Here is a 15,199-nt window from a genome sequence, read left to right on the forward strand (position 1 = left end):
CTCCTGCAGGAAGCTCTGTTCAGACACCAGGGATAGGGACATCTGACCCTTCCCTGCCTGAGCCAAGGCACCCTAGCACCCAGAAATGGTATTTGTGGGTGTCATCATCACTGTCAAGCAGATCGCCAACAGCAGTGGCTGCTTGATGTCCCCAGACTCAAGTCCTGAGTCCTTGGTGCAGTGGACAGCACTAAAGGGTGGCCTTCGCCAAGTGATTGGTGTCTGGGGACCTTCAGGCAAGCAAGTAAATGTGCACACACTTTGAACTCCCTTTGTGCAACCTCATACCTGACCCACTCATGCAACCACTGTTAGCATTTTCCTAGATTCAAGTCCTCAGCTCCTCCCACTAGCCCCCAGATCCACCCATACCTAATGAGCCACTCCTACTCACTACATAACTACTTCCCCTTTACCCCCAAAGAGAGAAGCTGCCACCTGGATAGGGTGCAGACACCATGTAGCTCCGTCTCCCATGGGAACTATGGCCCCACTAATAAACCTCCTTATGAACCTTCTTCTCCTGCCTGTGATTATCTCCACATGGTCCTCTGGGATGGCTGGGACCTTTGCTTTCATTGGTGCCAAACCCGGGATATGTACCCCAGTGGATTTGCTCCCCCATTTCTGGGGTGTCCAAGCTGCCCCGGGACCTATTATTCTGTCCTAAGCCCACCCACAGCACCACCAAGGTAACTTCTCCTGACCAAGAGCTCTACTTCCATCCACCACGACAATCTACAAAATTGCCCTCACACACAGGGTAAGTGATAATCTAACCGAGCAGTCGGATCTGATTTTCTGATTTACCGCAGGGCCACAAGGCTGTGGCTTCAGGGCCACACTAAAAATCTTGGCACCTAGTTCCAAGCCCCACTCCAAATGACTGTAGCATAGGACCACAGGGCCATGGCTTCATGGCCACACTTGGCGCTCGATCCAGGACACAGCAATCCAGGGTGACAGCCTCATTTCTGATTGTCTCCTACATTTCAGCTGACCAGAATAATACCAGGGACCCTTGGTATTTAACTCCTCAGCTCCGCTAATCACATACCATGGGAGGGGCACAATCATCCACCACAACAGATTTGAAACTCCAACCAGGGTGAGTGACCATTAGCCAGGAGCTTAGATTTTTTCATAAGGCCATTGAGCCACCTTAAATCTTGGCTCCCAGTCCCAAGCCCCACTCCCAGGGAAGGCCACTGGGCTGCCCACCTTAAGCCACTGGGCTAGGTCAAGGGAATAAGCAACTGTGGGTGTTTGGAGTCAAGTTCAGCTCCGCTGGTCACTCATCAAGTGGGGAACAGTCTAAAATGCTTCAGAAAAGCTGCTCAAGTTTGAGCCCAATCTTACAAATTTGAAATATTGTACAGGACTTACATAACTTACATAACTTCTATGAGCGTTCAGGCAGATGGAATTCTCTCTCTCTCTCTCTCTCTCTCTCTCTCTCTCTCTCTCTCTGTGTGTGTGTGTGTGTGTGTGTGTGTGTTTCTGCCTCTCTCTATGCCTGCCTGCCTGTGATGGGCTGGTATTAGCTTCCAAAGGCACCAATATTTGTTTAACATCTGCTTTGATTGATGTTTGTTAAGCTTGGAGATTCAGTTAAGTTCTGCTTGTTGTTGGCTAAATCCTGTTTTTTCTAGCATTGACCATGTAGTGGACAATAGAATTGGTTTCAGCAAGTGCCATCTTGGTTCCATCAAGGTTCCAAAAACTCTTAGAGGTAGAGTCCCACCCATCCCCCAGGTGATGGGTGTGCCAAATTCCATGAGGCTGCGCAGGGATGTGGAGACTCAAGCTCCCGGTAGCCCTGCCCCCCCACCCTAAACTCTGTAACTATGGCCTTGCAATTCAAATGTGCCTTGCAATTCAAATGCTGGCAGGTGAAGGTGTCTTGCTGTGAGCCTGCTAAGGCTCTGACCAGCTCTGCCGCCATTAAGCCGTGCCATGTATCTGTTCTGTTCATGCCCTGTCTCCCATCTCCTGGACCTTCTCTGGTCATAGCATCCCACTTCAGCTCCCCCTTGGAGCTGAACTGGTTTCTCAAAATGTGCCTTCTCCATTTCCTTGCCAGATAATCTGTGAAAATGTTTGTTTGCTGGAATAGTTTTTGTTTTCTAACTGACCACGTGGTTCTAAAATATGGGCAAAGTAATATCATTTTGCCACTGGAATTCCAGAAAATTTACATGGCCAATTTAAAAGGAAAAAAAAAATCTAAGCGCACCCCAAAGCTTGTGCACAACTGTCTGTATGTCTTTCTGTCTGTTGGTAAAACATGTAAAAACTGGCATCATGGTTTCAAAATTACTTACTTTTGACTACTATTTTAACTTACTTTAAGTCTTGTGTTGGGCTGGGGATATGGCCTAGTGGCAAGAGTGCTTGCCTCGTATAAATGAAGCCCTGGGTTCAATTCCCCAGCACCACATATATAGAAAATGGCCAGAAGTGGCGCTGTGGTTCAAGTGGCACAGTGCTAGTCTTGAGCAAAAGGAAGCCAGGGACAGTGCTCAGGCCCTGAGTCTAAGCCCCAAGAATGGCAAAAAAAAAAAAAAAAAAAAAAAGGCTTGTGTTAAACTGATCTTTGCAGCCGGTGGGTGGAGTCACAGTGAACAGCCTGGAGGCAATCCTGACTCTTAACCTGACTGAAAGCCAAAAGAGAAAACCCACATGTTAAATCCATACTGATCATGTTTGGGTGCAAGCAAATGTGTCTAAGAAAAACTCCAAAAGGTTCAAATATGCAGCATGTGGTACAAGTACAATGATGTAAAACCCACTGTATTATTCTTTATCTCCATCTATACTAAAAGTCAAGTGTACATCTGGTCCTGACAATTCTTTGGTATAGAATAAGATTTTGCTTGTCCATTTTTCTCTTCTGTGCTCTCATAAACTCTTTAAGATCAAGGGATCAGAGTCTTTTGGAACGAGTGTGCAAATGTGACTGCTAACCTCAATTTTCCTGACCCAGAATTGATATTTCGCTTTATAGGATGCAGGTCAACAAGTGTGCTAGCTGCGTGGACTGTGCCGTTCCGTGGCTACAGGAAGCTGCCTCCACAGTCTGCTCCCAAACAGCCTGGTTTCACTACTAGTGAGTCCTTATTGTCTCTCTCTCTCTCTCTCTCTCTCTCTCTCTCTCTCTCTCTCTCTCTCTTGCATGGAAAACTGCTCAGGGAATCTAGGAGTCCTGTGAAAATTTTGACATGCCCAGAGTGCTCCTGCCCTGGCTGTGCCACAACCCCGCCCCCGCCAAGATTAGAGTTAGGCTTATAGCAGGCCTATCATGACAGAGTTGCAACTGAGACTTATTCCAAGATTAAAAGCACCAGAGTTGTGTTTGGTGGCCACAGGGTTGCATTGGGGTAGCATTGGTGTCTTCCCCCTCCATTTCTCAGAAACTGTCGTGGCTGCTGCAAAGAGCAGACTTGGTTGGCCTTTGGTCTGTGTGGATTTTGTGAAGATGGTTAAAGGCCCAAGCCTTCTAAAATCTGTTTAAAGTTGTCACCCTGCTTAAACCAGTAGCGCACCAGCCTACAAAAGCCAGAGTACTCAGAGTAAGCAACCAGGGAATACTGGGAGATTTCAAATGTCTTTAACCAGTCTCTGTAGAAATTTGCAGGCAACCCAGCAGGAGGTGTGACAATCTATCCAGGGGACTTTGAGAGATGCCACTACAGCCTTGCCCATATCCAACCCATCTCTCCTGCCTGCCTCCATCACACATGACTAACAAAACCTGCTGATTTGGGATGGAAGACAGAGCCACTTCAGATCCGCTGAAGCAGAGACATTTACATTGTCCTGACCCTTTGCCCTCTTGATTGTTATTCATTTGTATTCTCTTCCACCTGCCAGTAAGGTTAAATGATATGATTTGATTTGATGGCATATGGATCTCATTCAGTCTGCTGTTCTTTAAGTATTACAGCAGGGCTGGGAATATGGCCTGGTGGCAAGAGTGTTTGCCTCGTATACATGAAGCCCTGGGTTCAATTCCCCAGCATCACATATACAGAAAACGGCCACAAGTGGTGCTGTGGCTCAAGTGGCAGAGTGCTAGCCTTGATCAAAAAAAGAAGCCAGGGAAGTGCTCAGGCCCTGAGTCCAAGCCCCAGGACTGGCAAAATAAATAAATAAAAATAAATTAAGTATTACAACAGAACTCTGGCAAGTATTTGTTGGTCAATTCTCAACAAGTTACAGGTAAGCTCTACTCCTATTGTTCTCCTCTTGATTTAATTGGAAAGAAAAAAAGGCTTTTATGGCTAAGACTCCGTGGATTGTAGTTCAAAGCCAGCCTGGGCAGAGAAAAAACTCCTTCTAAAACTCCATCTCCCAACTAACCAGCAAAGAGCCAGACTGAAAGCTTGGCTCAAGAGAACCAGTGAAATGCTGAAAGCAGCACTGTGGCTCAAGTGGTAGAGTGCTAGCCTCGAGAAGAAGTGCTCAGGGACAGTGCCCAAGCCTTGAGTTCAAACCCTGTGAATGCCAACTGGGACCAGTATCAAGCAAAGAGCATCTAGACCTTCAGGACGAGGTCAATCCTGACAATGAGGAACCATGGAGAGGATTAAGAAGAGATGAAGTCTCACCTTAAATGGAGTCAATTTAAACTTGCCCTTTCAAAATTAATCAGAGCTGGGAGATCAAGAGGAATAGTTGTTTACCCACCTAATGTCCATACCTGTCCATTTTCCATCTGGACAGAAACTTGCATTCTTGCCTTTGTTACTTGCTATTTATATATGTATATACTAGCCTCTGACTGGTTACTCCCAACCAGTCCACTATCCCTAAACACTTCCTGCCCCCAGTCCAGTTATTCCTCCTTCCTTGTAATGGGCCACAATTGGGTTTATGTTCAAATGGAACTTTTCTGGCTTGTGCCCAGGGTGTGTTCTCCCATGTTGTTCATGTTAACTGTTCCTGTGAACTTGTCAGCCTTTTGCCTGACCTTTTCAAAAGTCTCTTTTAACAGGATAACATCCCTCACCGAGGTCGTCACCTGGGAACTTGCAGTTCAAGGCCATCCTCTTACACTTCTCTTCCCAGCACAGATCTGGACCCTGAAGACCCCAGCCCCAGGGACTCCTTGATGTGCCCAAGCTGCAGGAGGTAGCCACAGGAGACCATGACTCCCATTGGCCCTTGATAACCATTCTTGTTGGAGAATTAAAGTCTCCAACCAGTGGAAAAATTTAGCCCCGGCACGGTTACTTTGATGCCTCATTAGCACACTAATAGGCCCTTGGGAACACATTCCCAGAAAGGAGTTTCTGGTGTTTGTGGGCCAAAGGAAGCCACCAGTTGTTGTGAGAATCTCCTCTTTCCCCCTACTTAGCAAGTCTCCCTGAGGAGACTTGCTAGACCAGCTGCCTTTAGTGTTAGATTCTCTCTGTAAACAGGAAAGTCTCCTCACTAGATTCTCACTGTAAACAGGAAAGTCTCCTCACTATTATTTCACAAGTATTTGGAGAAGTCAAGATTGATGTTATCTAGCCTTAAGGAGATAGTAGCTAGGAGATAATTATAGTTCTACCTCGGGTTGTATACAGTTCCTTGTTTTGATATCAATAATCTTTGTAGTCACTACCTCCTGTAATTAGAAAGGCATTTGTATCAAGTTCCTGCCCTCACAGTAGGAAATTTCCTCCACTTCTGTATTTGAGACAAATGTCATGCTGTATTGATCTTTTACCTGTAATTGTAAAATTGGTTTCTAACCCTATATAAACCCTGGCCCTCTTGGAATAAAGTATGCATTGGTTCACTCGCCTTGCATCCCCCGTGTCCTGATTTCGACTGCAGTTACCCAGGTTCAACATCTGGCGTCCGGACCCAGGGACCTGACAATTGATCCACAGGAGATTGCGGAACTGCCGAGCTCTAGAGTGAGGTGAGAGATATTTTTAATTCACAGGAGACAAGGGATCTGTGTGTAATTCACAGGAGACAAGGGATCTGTGTGGTGAGCTCCTATTCTTAAAAAATCACGGGGTTATGGGACAAGCTAAACCAACTCCATTTTCTAATTTTATCCACCATGTATTGAAACGGGACGGAGCTATGGTCTCGTGTTCACAAAGAGATGAGTGTGTACAGGTAGTGGAGTATAATGTATGGTTCTCAGAGGGAGATACTTTAGATTTAGAAGTCTGGGAACGAGTAGAGAATAATATAAAAAATGAATATCGGTGTGGAGACAAGGTTCCAGTTACATTTTGGTCTGTTTGGGCATTAATACATACAGCCGTGAGCATGATGTCTCCTGATGCTATCATAACATCAGCTGCTGAGCCAGAGGCTGACGTGGAAAAAGCTATGAAGGCTTATAATTTGTCCGGGGAGGTAAAAACTCAAATTGGGCAGGAGCTAAAAGACATGGCAACACCTGAACTATCTCCTGTCAGTTTTGTTAAAGAAAAATTAACATCAAATAAGCCTTCAGCCTCTACCTATGCTCCTTCAGAGAATGATGCTAATTTAGGCAGCTCAGCAGTGCAGTCAAAGTGCTACAGATGCTCTTTCGATCTGCCAGGGGCAGTCAGGAAGGTAAAAGTAAAGAACAAATAATTGCGGCCGCGGAGCCCACTTTTACTTTAATTAATCTAAGTCCTATGGTTCTGCTTCTCTCTCTTGCTATCAAACTTTTCCTGTCATTGAACCCCCTCCAACCAGAGGTGTGGCACAGACCCGTCATTATCAAGATATTGACCAGATTCACTCAATTTAGGACAGCTGTAATACAGGGCCGTCTCATGGCTCCCTTCCAGTGAAGGAGGCTTCCCCATCATCTTTTCTTTACAACCAGGCACTAGCAGGGGAGCTGACACTCCCTGTTTTAGTCCATCAGCCTGGAATTGGGGAAGGACTAGTGATTTTTCTTTTACTTCTCAAGAGAATTTTTACTGCAATTGCACTTTTAATTTGCGCCTGCGCTACATGTTTCATGTGTCTTTGTCCTTGTTTGATTAGTTGTGTTTCGTGTGGAGTGCTGAATTGGGAAAAAAGTCCTCTGGTGGGCGGCCTCGGCAGGTTGATTGCCAGGGGATGGAAATCTCCACTGGGGAGGATCCCCCTGAGAATTTTCAGGGCCCTATGGACTTTCCATCACTCTGGCTGGCAGCTTGTGGACGCTGGACATGCCATCCAAGGCGTAAAAGCCTCTGTTTCTATGTTCTGTTTTGTCTTGACTAGTTTTGTCTTTGAGATTGGTACCAGATTTAAACATAAACTTTTGTTTCCCTTATTTCTGTTGTCCATTTACATGTCTATGGGCAAAACATTTACTAGGTACTGTGTCTCCTTCTGCAAGAAGACAGAAAAAGTGCAGGCTGCTAAGAGCTCAGTTCAAACAGCCGGCTAGGCTAATCTTAGCCTGAGAGTAAACACTAAGAGTCAAGTGCTAGGTGGACTCAGTAATACTCCAGGGGACCCCAACCCAGTTATCTTCAGTGTTTAGTATGCTAAGATACTTTGCTAAAACTAATAGGCCCTAGCGAATAAGACTAAACAATGCTAAAATCATTCATTAAAGGTTTTGTTTTAAGTTTTGGTCATTACAAGAGTAAGATTAAAAAATATACCTTTTGCCACTAAAAAATGTACGGCTGATAGTTGTTTGGACTGCTTTTAAGTTCTGTTTACATTAATACCTACATATGTGAATGTATGTATGTGTGTGTGCGAACGCACAAATGTATGTGGGTGTGAATGTGTTCAAGATTAAAAATGTATGATGTAAAAATAGGTTAGTTTAACTTTAAACTTCAAAAGATCATCGAGTTTGGGCTTTACCAAAAGCTTTAAAGGATTATTACTTTATTTTAAAAGGAACTATAGTTAAAAAATTCTTTAATTCATGGTTAAAAATAAATAAATAAATAAATAAGAACTTAGCATGGGCCCTTGAACCTATCCTCAGTAGTGAGGGGTAAACTGACAAAAGTGCAGTTTAGCCGATCCACGTGATGGGACAGCCGTAGGGTATCGTCCATTCATAGTGGGAGAGGGCAAGCTGGCCACAAGGCAGTTCATCAAGCTCTAAGGAGTAGGATGGAGATAGGCCCATTCTATAGGACAGGCCAATGGAGGCCTTTCTTTTATTTCTTTTGTTTTCAGGTATAAACATTGGAAACCTCAGGGTAAAATGTATGATTTGACTGATACTTCTAAAACTGCCCCTTAGGATGGATTAAAATTGGAATATCTTAAAGGAGAGTTAAAAGTTTATTTACCTGATATAACTCGATTTCTGTACAGGTTTGCAATTTGGATGTATTAAAAAGGCAAATATGCTAACTCTGAAATCTCATGGTTATAATTCTGGGGCACACTGCTAAGTGTACTATTGTTACAATTGTTTTGGGTATCACTTTAATGAATCAGGTACTAAAATTTTTTTAAGTGTAAACTGTACTGTAACAGTAAGATTAACTATCTTAAGTCACATATAATCAGGTAAATATTTTAAAGTATATAAACTAATGGGGGATAGAAGTACACAACTTTCATTAACTCTCTGTATATAGGAAAATGGCTCTTTTAAAGCAGGCAACCAGGAGGCAATGTGCCCCCTGGGCTTCAGTTTTTCTATGCAAATACAGGCTGAGATAAAGGTGTGAAAGCCTCTACTTTAAAAGGTTTTAGAATGCCTTTCTAGATAAGAAATTTGGAAGTGAAAAACAAGCAGCATGAAGCAATGGGTGATACCTAGGCTCCAGATTTCTTTTAATACAACCAGGCTTGGTAAAAGACTTGAGATCAAAAATGTATTCTGAGATATGAAATTTAAAATGTTTGTTTTAAGTTGGATATAGGAAAACGATGGCTATCAAGATGATTGTTTAATTACTACTCCAGTTTGTTTTACAGGTTTTCAATAAAATGATTTATTATTTGCTGCACCTGATAAAAATATTGTATCAAAATTGTTACAAATTTTGCCTTTAGACTTTCAACAGTATAATTTAATAATTGCCCCTGATAAAATTCATTTAAACAGAAGAACCATTTAAGTATCTGGGATATTTAGTTAGAAGACAAGTAATTACCCCCCAATTAATAAAAATTCGTACTGAAGAGTTTAAAACTCTTAATAATTTTCAAAAGTTACTAGGGACAGCAATTGGCTTTGCCCTTCCTTAGGAATTCCCAGAATTCCTAACCTATTTTCCATTCTTCAAGGAGATTCGGATTTATGTAGCCCTCAAAAATTAATTGACACGTCAGGAACTGCTCCTAATAAAATTTGGCAAATGAATGTAACACACATCCCTGAATTTGGCCGCTTACAATATGTGCATGTATCCATTGATACACATTCTTCTTTTATTTGGGCAACACCTCTACCAGTGGAAAAAGGGACTCATGTCATTCAACATTTACTAGAAACGTTCGCAGTCATGGGGATTCCTTCTCAAATAAAAACTGACAATGCACCAGCTTATTCCAGTAAACAAGTATGAAAATTTTTAGAATTTCATAACATTTTTCATGTTACAGGAATTAAATACAATCCTCAAGGTCTAGGTATAGTAGAAAGAGCTCATTATACATTAAAAACACAAATTAAAAAACTAAAGAGGGGGAGTATGGATAGTACTGAGGGATATGCAACTTCTATGAAAAGTATTTATAAAACAGCCCGAGCTGCTATTGCAGAAGCACTATTTGTCCTTAACTTTTTAAATTTGCCTCAAGGAGATGTTTTAGCAAGAGCTGAGCAACACTTCCTAGCTCTGCCTATGCAAAACAAACCCCAGCCAGTTTGGAATAGATTGGGGGTTGGGCTAGATTGGGTCCCAGGGAGTTAACCCAGGGGCGAGGGTATGCTTATGTTTCTACAGAAGACAGCCCATCTTTCTAGCACCTGCTCCAGTGGATCCAGCAACAAACACCCCTCTGTCCATCAAGGGGGTGAAACATTCTCATCCAAGTGATAAGGCCATTCTAATGGACAGGCGTGCACTGGTAACCTGTAGGGGCTACATCAGAGGTAATGTATTGGGCCTATATTTCTAACCCTCCTTTATGTCCATACTTATGGACAAAAGCCCCTGTCTTTTTTTACATCTATTCCTAATTTACTCTCTCCCCCTATGGGTCTGGCATTCCAGTCTTTCCTATGGAAGAGGAAAGATCATTTAACTTCTCTTATTCTCAGTTCTCTAAAGCTATCTGTCAAGGCCGTTCCCCATGTTACCCTTTTAGATATCAATATTGGATTCAGCATGGAGGTTCAGATAACTGCAGTAGAACTCGGCTGATTAGACTGTCTTCCTGGTCTGTGGGATCTCATACCTATAAATTAGATAATTATCCTAGCCCTGCTGGCCTGCCTAAATGTGACAATTTTACTTATCTGAACCTGAACTTTACTGAAAGACATTGGGAAAGTTGTCGAGGAATTTTTCCAACTATTTGGAATACATCCCAGCATACTTGATATGATTGGGGACCTTTTGGTGTGTGGTTGAAAAACTGCACTGAATATAACTCATCTTGTGACCCTACTTTATCTATGAACATGTCCAATGCCATGTCTGCTAAACAGCTTTTAGGGTGGTTTGGAGCAGGCTTTGGTGACCCCCGGCCTGCTCTCGCCCATGGAAACAGGCTATTTCCTCCACAACATCATCTCTAAAAATTAGCAGCTTCTCAGGCTCCTGTATTGCTGGCCAATGGAACTTACTCAGGAACTAAAGGAACCTCGGCCTCCTACAACTTCACAGTTGTAAAGACCTACAATATCTCTGCTTGTGTTCATTTTCCACAAGTACTGATGGTCGGCCCCATAAACATAACTAAGAATGCCATTACCTGCATAAATTGTAAATTGTATACTTGTTTGAATAACAATGTCACCTTTAATTTTAGTCAAGATAGGATCATGATTTTAACCCAGCGCAACTCCCTTTGGGTTCCTGTTCGCATGCATCGTCCCTGGGCTGGAGGACCTGTGCAAGGATTGGTAATGCAGTTTTTCAAGCAGCTTCTGAAGAGGAGTCGTCGTGCCATTGGACTGATTATTGCAGGACTTGTTGGACTGATTGCCATTGCTACAACTGCAGCAGTATCCGGAGCCGCATTGCGACAATCCGTACAAACTCATGACTTTATGGTGCGGTGGCACCAGGACTCCCACAATCTGTGACAACATCAGCTGGAAATGAATGCCCACCTTCAAGATGAGTTAGAAGCTGTTAAAGGAGGAGTGTTTTGGCTTGGACAGAAATATCTGGCTTTGCAGCAACGATTGTTTTTGACTTGCGATTGGAATTCTAGTCATGTCTGTGTAACACCTTATAAATATAATGCCTCTGAATGTGAATGGAATGATATACAAATGCTTATAGATGGAGCCCTACTAAATGGTACGTTAAGTGAACAAAGCTTGTACAGGGAGGTTTTTGAAGCTTTTCAAAAGGAATTGCCAGATGCCTCCTCTATTGATGATATAGCCCAAGGACTAGCTCAGACCTTAGAAGGACTAGACCCTAGGGGGTGGTGGCAAAGTATTACCCATAATGTTGGAAGTGCCTCTATTGCCTTGATACTTATGTGTCTTTTTCTTAGGATATTGTTCCATCATAGCTATAATGAAGCATTTCACTAGGAATAATTCCTCTGATGTTTTACTAACTGCCCTTAAACTTTCTAGAGAAGCGGCTGTGGAAAATTAATAAAAAAGGGGGAATTGTTGGAGAATTAAAGTCTCCAACCAGTGGAAAAATTTAGCCCCGGCACGGTTACTCTGATGCCTCATTAGCACACTAATAGGCCCTTGGGAACACATTCCCAGAAAGGAGTTTCTGGTGTTTGTGGGCCAAAGGAAGCCACCAGTTGTTGTGAGAATCTCCTCTTTCCCCCTACTTAGCAAGTCTCCCTGAGGAGACTTGCTAGACCAGCTGCCTTTAGTGTTAGATTCTCTCTGTAAACAGGAAAGTCTCCTCACTAGATTCTCACTGTAAACAGGAAAGTCTCCTCACTATTATTTCACAAGTATTTGGAGAAGTCAAGATTGATGTTATCTAGCCTTAAGGAGATAGTAGCTAGGAGATAATTATAGTTCTACCTCGGGTTGTATACAGTTCCTTGTTTTGATATCAATAATCTTTGTAGTCACTACCTCCTGTAATTAGAAAGGCATTTGTATCAAGTTCCTGCCCTCACAGTAGGAAATTTCCTCCACTTCTGTATTTGAGACAAATGTCATGCTGTATTGATCTTTTACCTGTAATTGTAAAATTGGTTTCTAACCCTATATAAACCCTGGCCCTCTTGGAATAAAGTATGCATTGGTTCACTCGCCTTGCATCCCCCGTGTCCTGATTTCGACTGCAGTTACCCAGGTTCAACACATTCTCATGGAAATGATGAGAACTTTTACCAACCAAACTCAAACAAATATTTCTTGGATGATAACAGGTCAAATGATGAATCAGGGTCCCTTGACTACTTCGCCCATTTACCGCAGGAAGTAGCTCCTGAATAAACAACCTCCGCACATACTCCCAGCCTGGTACCCCTCCTGTTATTAATAAACAACAAATGGAGGAATGTTAGCATTTCCCTAGCTTCAGGTCCTCAGCTCCTCACACTAGTCCCCAGATCCACCCATACCTAATGAGCCACTCCTACTCACTAATAACTTCCCCTTTACCCCCAGAGAGAGAGAAGCTGCCACCTGGATAAGGTGCCGACGCTTCTTCTCCTACCTGTGATTACCTCCGCATGGTCCTCTGGGATGGCCAATACCTATGTTTTTAACCACACATGAACAGAGAATTCTTCACAGGCAAGCCCTCTCTCTCTCTCTCTCTCTCTCTCTCTCTCTCTCTCTCTCTCTCTCTCTGTCTCTCTCCCCGCCCCCCCAACCACATGCTCAATCACAACACACTGTGATGGGTCCTCCTGGATCCACATCCACATACCTCTTCACACATACACAGACTTCTGCTTAGGAAGCACACCCGTGTACAGCTTCAGGAACACACACACATGCATGCAAGCATGCAAGACACACACCCACACGTGAGCAGACCCAGTACACTGTGGCTTGTAAGGTGCTAAGGGGTTTCTGGGGACCAGGTCCAAGTTGCTCAAGTAAAGGGGGATGGTCTTGCAGTGGGTGTGGCAAAAAACCCAGCACTGCATACTGGCCAGGCAATTGGCACTTGTGTCTCCCCCTGCTGTCCCCACAAGTCTCCTCTTCCCTGTACCATGAAGCCCAAGCGACCTGGGTAGCAATGGACTCTTTGGGGAAAGCAATCAAGAAAGACATGAGAATGCAGCAGGAGCACAGGATTTATGCCCCAGTAGTGCCCCAACCCAGGAAGGCATTCGGTAGTGCCTGGGACTACACCCTGAAGTAGAGCACTGCAGGCAGAGAGCGGGACAGGCATGTGCCCTAGAATCCTTTGGCTCTTCTTCCTTCTTGTTGCTCTCGGGTTGCTGGGGCACCAATCCAGATGCATGCACCCTGACCTTCCTGGCCACCCCACACCACCCGCGGCCGAGTTCCTGAGGGTAGTCCCCCGTTCACATACCTCGTTGTCCACTAACTCCCTCCGAGTTTCCCTCTTCTAGCCCTCCTTTTTCCTGCCATGCTGCTACTTCCACGTCTAGCACTAGCCTTCCTGCCTCCGGACTCCCTTCAACTCATGCATGCCACTGCCCCTCTGCCTCTTTGCCTCAGCCTCTGCTTCCAAATTTCCCCCTCCTCCTCTTGAGGTTCACAGTGTGCACACCTCCCCATGCACCAATTCACTTCCTCTGGGGAAATCACAACTCCCTCACCCTGGCCTAGCCCTTCTTTCTTCTCCAAATTTCTCCCTGCTCTCTCCCTCTGCACTCGTGGGCCCTCTCAGTCTACTCGTGCACACCAATACCCATTCATCTAACCTGTTGTCTCCCTGCTCTGTCCCCAAGTCCCTCTTCATCTTTCCTGCCCACAGGAGGTGTGTGTCCGAGGTGGGAGGGTAGCTACCTTCCTTTCTTGCCTTATTCCTTCTGCTCCTGCATCTGACATTCGACCAGTCTCCAAACTGCCTCTGCTCACTTGGCAGATGCTGGAGCAAGCTGGCAGTGAAAGGGAATCCTGATTGAGTGTCAAGGAATAAAGAAAAAGAAAGATAAACAAGAGAAAAAAGACAACAGACAAAAGATGGGGTTCAGGAGGTCTGCAGCTCAAGATTGTAGCTCAAGACTAGCTGCATACTTGGAGATTCACCAGGCACAGTGGAATATTGAAAATTCAAGGAAGTCCAGCAATAAAAAAAAGAATGTCACTCTGTCTGACATGAGTCTCAGCACTTGTGAGGTACTTTGATCAAACCACCATGTTTTACCTTTTATCTCTTCACAGGCCATTCCTCAGGAGCTTGCTACATCTCTATTTGAACAGACTGAGAGGGGATGTCAGAATGACACGCCATCTGTCTTGGCATGGCCACCTCCTCCTGGATTTCGTCTATGTGGGACCTGCCTGCTTTCCAACTGGAGCTTCAGCTGCCTCCTGTGCAGAACCTGAGATCAGAATCATTGTATGTTCATGCAACGCTCTCTGGCAAGACTGCTTTATGGGCATCTGTGTTTCTGTTTGTTCTCAGGGGGCGAGTTACTTGGGATGAAGTTGCCAACTGCATTTAAATAACAGTTTTGTAATACAGCTTCAACCCACTTTATCTCGCACAGCCAATCATGTCTTGCTCTTTTATGCTCTGTGAGCATCTTTTAAACATTTTTTTCACTTTCAAAGAAGGCAGTTAGTGATTGGGTTGGCACTGTAGCTGACCTGGTTCTGACTCCCCCAGGAGAAAGGCTGTAACACACCGAATAGGTGGGTTGGAGACTGATTGGGCTCACTCACTGGTTAGCAGGTAACAGTGCAAATGGGATGGAAGCAATATCTGTACCTAGACTTCGCCTTGGAAGTCCATTTGCTTTACATCTCCAAGGTTACACTTCTCCTTTGCAAAAATGAATAAGCAAAAGTGTTAAGAGGACATTCTCTTGCTTTGCAAAACAATTCTAGTGCCAATGAAAACACAAGCCTTGTTTCTGCATGCTGAAGGCTGTATTAGCTTTATTTACTAGAAGGCCTTCCCTCATCCCCCTTTCTCACCCTATACAGGGGCCATCAATCTAATTCACAAGGTCTTGAACATTTCCAAGCCCT

Source organism: Perognathus longimembris, chromosome 18 (assembly GCF_023159225.1).
Source record: "Perognathus longimembris pacificus isolate PPM17 chromosome 18, ASM2315922v1, whole genome shotgun sequence".
In the NCBI taxonomy this organism is placed as follows: domain Eukaryota; kingdom Metazoa; phylum Chordata; class Mammalia; order Rodentia; family Heteromyidae; genus Perognathus; species Perognathus longimembris.